Here is an 8886-nt window from a genome sequence, read left to right on the forward strand (position 1 = left end):
GGGTGATTTCTTGCTTTCTGTCTCTCTGTCTCTGTCTGTCTGGTGAGCGCACATGCCCTATAGCAAAAATCTCTCTCTCAAAAAAAAAAAACTACTCATTTTAATTAAAAGTTATACATATGTATTTAAAAATTACCCTAGGTGGGACCAGCAGATGACATAACGGCTACGTCGCTGGACTCCCATGTGGTCTACCGTGGTTTGAGTCCCAGACCCAGTGTCTTAAACTTCTGCCGAGCCCTTTTGCATGTGTGCGTGCTTGCGTGCCCAAGATCCTGAGAGGAGAATGGAGAAGGGATTGTGGTGTGGCCATCCCCCCTGGGGGGTGATTTCTTGCTTTCTGTCTCTCTGTCTCTGTCTTTCTGGTGAGTGCACGCGCCCTATAGCAAAAACCTCGCCAGAGGGAAAAAAAAAAGAGAGAGAGAGAAAAAGAAAATCACAGTGGGTGTGTGTGCATGTATTCCCAGAATCCCAAAAGAATAGAGGAGAAGGGACTGTGGTGCCGCCATACCCACTAGGAGGTTATTTGTCACTTTTTCCCTCTTTCTGTCTCTCTTCAGTGAGTGCATGCACCTTATAGCAAAAAACCTAAAAAGAGAGAGAGAATGTTAGTTTTAGGATCAGCCCTGTAGCCTAGTAGTTAAGTGAGCCAGATCGTACATGGTCAACTGCAGTTCAAATCCCAGCACTTGTGGCTTGAAAAAATACATGGGATATGTGTGTGTGAGTGAGCTCAAAATCCCAACAAGGTGGAAAAATAGAGAAAAGATTGTGGTATCACTATGCCCCACTAGGGGGGAGGGGTGTTTTCTCTCTCTCTGAAGAGTATACATGCCCTCTGACAATTATTTAAAAATTATTAATTTTAACTGTTCAGATAAACCATAGAATAATTTAGAGAAACATGAAAGGGGAAAAAAGAAACATCTAGGAACATTCATTCATGACAGGTGGAAAGGTTAACCTCAATTTTAAGAAATAAACCATAAGGAAAAAAAACCCTCAAATCCTACGAAAAGTAATTTAAATTATATTAAAGATCTGCTTATTACCATAGGTTCTTCTCTCACTTTTTAACAAGTTATTCTTTATTGTAATTTAGTACTTTTCTTCATGTAGGTGCTATTCTCTGTTTTCTACATTTATTTCCACAAAATCAATATTTTAATTACTATTTTGAGATTTTTTTCCCATTATAGTTTCTAACTGGTTATGGCTGGTATACATGAAATCTGTTTATTGACTTGTGAATATTTTTTATGTAATACAACTTACTACACTGTCATTAGTTTTAACTTATCATCTTAGTCGGTTTCTTTAGATTATCTAAGTAGATTAGTATATCATTTATGAATAATTTTTTATCCTTTTGAATGCTCTTTGATCTTATCCAATTCCATTAGCAAACTCTTCTAGAATGTAAAATTGAAGTTAAAATATGTAGTTTTAATGAGACTGCCTATAATATGTCCACATTAAGCATGATGCTAGTTATTTTTTTTTATTGCTAGTGGGTGTGTGCACGTACATACTCAAGAAAAAGAGAAAGAGAGAAAGCATTCCCCCACCCTGCCCCAATGAGGCACAGTGACAGCACAATTCTTTTCCCTCCACTTCTCACTCTTTTTGGGATTTTGGGCACATATGTACATGAGCGCTGTGTGCTTTTCATGCTGCCGGGGCTGGGATTTGAACAGTGTTGGCCATATGGGGTCTAATTTTTGGGGGACGGAGAGGTTTTTTGCTACAGGGTACATGCGCTCGCCAGAAAGACAGAGACACAAAGGAAGAAATCACCTCCCCAGAGGGATGGCCACACCGCAATCCCTTCTCCTCCATTCTCCTCTTGGGATCTTGGGCACACATGCATATGCGCCTGGCATGAATTTAAGCCACCAGGTCTGGGACTCGAACCACAGTCGACTACACAGGAGTCCAGCGACATAGCCATTATCCCAACTGCTGGTCCATGGGATCTAATTTTCTATTTATAGTATTTAATCACTGTGTTTTGGGACTGGTCCTGAAATATAATTTTGTAAGATTATGGATATACCCTTTTATTTCTGTTAGTAATATTTTAGAAATAAGTAATCAAAAATAGACATTTAAACTAATGCTTTCTTTTTTCTTACTTTTCATTTAGGAATGATTATAGTCATAGGAAGTTGCAAAATTAATAAAGAGAGGTCCTTTATACCCTTCATCCACTTAACCCCAGTGAGAATATCTTACACAACTTCCTGTCAAAGCTAGGAAATTGATACTGGTATAATGCACAGACTTGATTCAGATTTCGTTGGCTTTACAATTACTCGTGTGTGTGTGTGTGTGTGTGTCCAATGCCACTTTATCACATGTGTAAGTCCCTATATCTACCATCACAGTAAAGATACTGAACAGGTTATCACTACCAGGATCCCTCACGTTGCAGTTTAGGATATCTCCCTCCCTCTTCTCTTTCTAGTCCCTGGCAACCACAAATTATTCTTGATTTCTATAATTCTATTATTTCAAAAATGTCATACAAATTAAATCCCACAGCAATCTTTTTTCCCTCAGTACAATCCACTTGAGATTCATTCAGGTTGTTTTGCAAATAGATAATTCATTCTCTTGTTAGTTACTGAGCAGCTATTTCATGGATGTGCCACAGACTGTTTAACCATTTACCCAATGAAGAACACTTGGTTTCTAATTTTTGGATATTACAAATAAGGTTGCTATGAACAGTTATGTACAGACTTTTATGTGGGCCTATGTTTCCATTTCTCTGGGGTAAACAGCCCAAGAGTGCAACTGCGGGGTCATATAATAAACATATGTTTAGTTTATTAAGAAATGAAAAAACTATTTTCCAGAGGGGCTGCATAATTTTATGTCCCCACAAGAAACAAAAGATTCAGTTTGACCACATCCTACCCAACCTTGGTATTGTTACTTTTTATAGTGATAGAGCATGTGTGGAAAGACAAAGAAAGACAGAGACAGAAAGAGAGAAATCACACACACACACACACACACACACACACACACACATACCCCAGGTGGGTAGGTCGTGCTGCAATCCTTTCTTCTCCATTCTCCTCTCGGGACCTTGGTCATACACACACATGTGCCCGGTTGTGAGTTTAAGCCACCAGGTAAGGACTCAAACCACGGTCAACTACATGAGAGTACAGTAACAACCATTCTGCCATCTGCTGGTCCCAATTTAGCTGTTCTAATACAGGTATCTCATCATAATTTTAATTTTCACTTTCCTGATAACTATGTTGCTATGTTGAACACCTTTTCATATGCTTATTTGCTATTAATTTATTCACTTTGTTAAAATGTCCATTCATTTCTGTTGTCTACTTCTTAACTGGATTGTGTGTCTTTGTTATTGAGTTTTGAGAGTTATTTTGAGAGTTTGATACAAGTCTTGTTTCAGACTTATTTGCAAATATTTTTACTCAGTCTGTAACTTGTCTTCTCATTCCTATCACAAGGTCTATTTCACAGAGAAAAAGTTTTGAATTTAATGAAGTCCAATTTATTGACTTTTTTCTTTAATGAACTGTTCTGAGTGTCAAGTCTAACTTTTCATTTAGCCCACAGTTCCAACGATTTCCTCCCATGTCCAAATTTTAGAAGTTTCCTAGTTTTATATTTTACATTTAAATCTATGACTCATTTTGAATTAAGTTTTATATGTGAGGTAAGATTTGGTTTGAGGTTCACTGTTTACTGATGAAAGTACAATTGCTCCATTCTATGCACCACTGTTGAAAGGCTATCTATCCTTCGTCTGTTGAACTGCTTTTGTAACACTGACAAAAATCAGTTGGCCATACTTGTGTGGATCTGTCTTGATTTCCTATTTTGTTCCATTAATCTGTTTACCCCGTCCCTATTCTAACAGTATTTTGATTACTGAAGCAATATAGTAAGTCTTAAAAACAAGGGAGTGATGCCTATCTTATTTGCATTGTTTTTAGATATTTTAATTTCTTTGCCCTTGCACATAACTCTCAGCACAAGCTTATATTAAACCAACAAATAAATTTTAGGGGGAAATTACGTCTTTATTATGTTGAGTCTTCCAACTTACGAACATGATACATCTCGCCATTTATTTAGATCCTCTTTGATTTCTTCCATCAGCATTTTTTTAAATTTTTGGCATATGAGTTATACACATTTTATCAGATTTATATCAAAGTATTTTTGAGCAATTATAAATACCAGTTTATTTCAGTTTCCATATATTTATTGTTAGCATACAAATGACTTATTCTTGTATGATGATCTTGTATCTTACAACCTTGCTGAATTCATTTATTATTTCTATTTTTCTTATTAGGTTGTTGGAAAAGCCATGATGTACTTTTCTATGCAAAAATATATCATGACTTTTCCAACAATCCGATAGAGATTTCCTGGGATTTTCACTGGAGACCTTCCTGTCATCTGGAAATAGGAACAGTTTCGTTTCTTCTTTTTAAATTTCTAAACCTTTGATTTCCTTTTCTTGACTATGATGCTGGTAAATCCTTCCAGGACTATGTTGAATAGCAGTGGTGAGTGTTGATATCTTTGCCTTATTCCTGATCTTAAGAGGAAAGCATTCTGGGCTAGCAGGTGGTATGGTGGTTAAGTTGCTAGACTCTCACATGGCTGATGATGGTCTGAATCCCAGACCCAGTGGTTTCAATATTACATTGGCCACATGTGCATACTCAAAATCCAGAGAGGAGAATGAAGGAGGAGTTGTGGCATGGGCATCCCCATCTCCACTGGGGAGTGATTTCTCACTCTTATCTCTCTCTTCATCTCTCTGGCAAGCATATGTGTCCTACAGTGAAAACCTAAACAAAAAAAAAAAAAAAAAAGAAGGAGAAAGCATTCAGTCTTTTACCATTAAGTATGTTAGTTGTGGATTTTTTTCCTTTAGTGAACTGAAAAAGTTCCTCTCTTAGTTTGCTAAGATTTTTTAGAGCGAGATTTTTGCTATCAGGCATGTGAGCTTGCCAAAGAGATGAGAGAGACAGGGAGACAGAAAGCAAGTCACTCACCACACATACAGGGGAGGGTCACCTGCAATCCCTTCTCCTCCATTCTCCTCTCAGGATCTTGGGCATGCATGCACACACACCTAGCGTTGAGTTTTAAGCCACCTGGTCCAGGACTCAAACCACAGTTTGACTATGTGGGAGTTCAGTGACATAACCATTACACCATCTTCAGGTCCTAGGGCCTTTTTTTAAAAAAACAGATTTTTGCTATGGGGTGAGTGTGTTCGCTGGAGAATCAGAGACAGAAAGTGGGAAATCACCCACTGGGGGGATGTTTACACAGCAATCCATTCCCTATTTTCTTCTCAGGATTTTGGGTATGCATGCACACACGCCCAGTGTGAGTTTTAAGTTGCCGGGTCTGGGACTCGAACTGCAGTCGACTACATAGGAGTCCAGCGAAGTAACCATTACACCTGTTTGTTAAGTTTTTAACAATGAATAAATAGTTAATGTAGCCAAATGCATTTTCTGCATTAATACAAAATTTTCTTCAATATTTTCAAATGGTAGCCTACCTTGGATTACTTTTGAATACTGAAACTGTCTTACAGACTTGGAATAAAATTCACTTGGTCATGGTATATAATTCTTATGTATTGCTGAATTTTTTTGCTAATATTTTGTTGAATCTTCGTTGTCTACAAAAGGATTTTTAAAAGTTTGTTGAAAAACAGAACTAAAGTATGAATTTATTTGGTGCAAATACTTTAAAATCCATGCATCTGTTTTTTATAATATGCATTTTCCACGAACTTTATAAAGACCCCATTTATGTTCTTGAGGGTTATTGGTCTGTAGTTTTCTGTACTGTCTTTGGGTTTTGGTAACAGGTAACAATGGCTTCACAAAATGAACCATCAACTGTTCCCTTCTATTTTCTGGAAAAGACTACAGAGTTCATGTTATTCTTATTTCTTTATTCCCAATGCTCAATTTCCTTCTACCATCATTTCCTTTCTGCTTGAAGAACCACCTTTAGCCATTCTTTCAGCATCTACTAAATTCTGAGATGCTTTGATTTCACCTTCATGTTTAAAGGATATTTTCACTGGGTACAGAATTACCAGTTGACACTTCTTTTATTTCAGCACTTAAAAAATAGCGTGCCATTTATTTCTTGCTTCCATAGACTCTTGTGGGAAATCTGCTGTATGTAAACCATTCCCTATAAGAAACAGTTCATTTCTCTTTAGACACTTTCAAGATTTTGTCTTTAACATCTAAAAGATTTATTTTTAAAATGTTTGCCATAAAATAAACCAAATATAAAGTTTACTGTCTCAACTATTTTTAAGTGTACAGTTTAGTGTTAAGTATATTCACATTATTGTGCAACCAATCTCCAGAACTTCTCACCCTGCAAGACTGAAAGTCTATATCCATTAATAACTCCTCATTCCCAAAAATCTGATTTTGATGTATCTGGGAATGGATTCCTTTGGCTTTATATTGTTTGGAGTTCAGTCAGCTCTTGAATCTGCAGGATTCTATCTTTTGCCAAATTTGAGTAATCTTAGCTACCCTTTCTTCTGGTTCACCTTCTTTCTCCTCTTTCTGGGATTCTGATGACATGAACATTAAATCTTTTGATAATGTTCCCCAGGCCCTTGAGGCTTATTCATTTTTGTCCAGTCTATTTCTTCCCTCCCCGCCACATTGTTCAGAATACTGGGTAATGTCTATTGCTCTATATTCCATATTACTGATTCTTTCCTGTCATCTCTATTTTTCTGCTGAGCCCATGTATTGGGTTGTTGAAAAAGTCATGATACATATTTGCATAGAAAAACATAGAAAAATACATCTGACAAACCAATACTTAAGTTTATTTTGGCCACTATGTTTTTCAGTTATAAAATTTCCATTTGGTTCTTTACATTTTCTATTTCTTTTCTGAGACTAATTTTCATTTGTTTCTAGTGTTTGTGATTGTCTGTGGAAGCATTTTTACAATGACAGCTTTAAAATCCTGATCAGATGCTTCCAACATCTAAACCATGTTGGTGGTGGTGTCTGTTGACTGACTTTTCTCATTCATGTTGTGATTTTCCTATTCTTGTTATGATTTTTGACTTTCTACTGGAACTGTCAGAGATATAAGACTCTAGATTCCATTTAACCTTCATTTTTAGCAGGCAGTTTTTCTGTTGATGTATAGTGTGAGGCCAGAGTGAGTGTGCACATACAGCTTCCCACTGGGTTCCACCAATACCGCTCAAGCAAAGGCAGAGCAAGGAGGTACATAATTTTGTTACAGATGGGATGGAATTAAGCTCCATTCTCAGTCCCAGCAAAAGTGGGGCACCGATCTGCATCACTCTATTTCCTCTGAGTGAGGGTGTAAAGCTCAGCTCCCTTCTGGGCTCCACTGATAATAGTGAGGGGGGAAGGAGAAGGTTGACTCATATTTCTTTGTGGTTGCACTACAGAGTCAAAAGCTCAGCTCCCTGAAGGGCCCAGCTAACAAAAGGGAAGGGGAGAGGGGGAAGGAAGTAAAGTGCCAACTAGCTCCCTACCCCCCATAAACCACTTACAGATAAGAAGAGAGGCTCAGCTCTCCACAAGGCTCCACTGACATCAGTGGAGGTGGGAAGCAATGTTGAGTATCCGACCATTCTGTTCTGCCTTGTTGATGTCAGATGAAGGCAGAGGTTTAGTGTGGACCAGCCCTGCCTCACATTAATTTATCCAGTCTCACTGCTTTTAGGGTGGGGTGGGAGTTTAACTTGCTACTAGACCCTGATAATATTACACAGGCAAAAACACAATGGAGGAAAGAGATCAACTCCCTGCCTGATATGCCGAAATGACCAGCAGGGGGAACCAAAGCATTGCTTGCTTTTGCTAGGCAGAAAATGGGCAATTAGATCTCTGATCTCCCTAGTCAACACCACTGGGTTGGGCTGAGCATTGCTAACTGCTTCTCTGAAGTGAGGTTTCTCTGTTGGCAATTGGCTACAGTAGGGCAGGTACTGCTAAAAGAATCAGTCTTGGGTTTGGATGGCGGTGCAGCAGTACATGATACTAGGCCATGTGGAAAGTTTTTCAAGTTAACATCCAAGACGTTCCTTAGCCAGGCATGTGTGTGACCATGAAAAACGGCTGGGGGGGGTTGGCGGTGGACTGTGGCATCAAGATTCTGTTGGGGGTGCTGTCTCTGTGTCTCTAGCTCACAGAAGAAATAAACAAAAAAAATTTTTTTAAGCAGAGTCTTATTAGGCTATTCGTTTCCCAACTATTTGGTTAAAAAGAACAGGTTTTACATGGAGTTCTTTTTGTCTGTGCCTCTTGGTAGATCCAGTTTGGAGGCTTTTCTTACATCCAGCTTGGAATACATGAGACACAATACGTAAACCTGGAGAACTCGCTGTGTTATCCTTGATTCTCAAGGTCTGCAGTCTGCCTTTTTCTTCCTCTTAGAATGTTTGTTTGCTTGTTGTGTTATGTCTAAAGTGTTTTAGTTGTAAGGGAGGACACAGGAAGAATAGAGTTCTCCATCTTGGCAGAACCAGAAGTCTCCTCCAAGTGATTAATTTCTATGATGAAAATAACATTTATTTTCTAATTTTTCATATTATGATTGAAAATACTATGGGAAATTGTTATAACATTATAGATCATAATTTTCCCCAAAGATACAGTTACATCTGTTTGTATTATTCCTAATTTAGCCTGTTTTATGCCATTAAATTGCCTGTCTATCCCATTACTTTTAGACTGTAAGAGTCTAAAGGAAAAAATTCTACTTAATTAATTGTTGCCTAATACTATATTATACATACTCAGAAGAGCCAAGGAGAAAAGATCACTTCGAAAATTGTTT

Source organism: Tupaia chinensis, unplaced genomic scaffold, assembly GCF_000334495.1.
Source record: "Tupaia chinensis unplaced genomic scaffold, TupChi_1.0 Scaffold000184_1, whole genome shotgun sequence".
In the NCBI taxonomy this organism is placed as follows: Eukaryota; Metazoa; Chordata; class Mammalia; order Scandentia; family Tupaiidae; genus Tupaia; species Tupaia belangeri.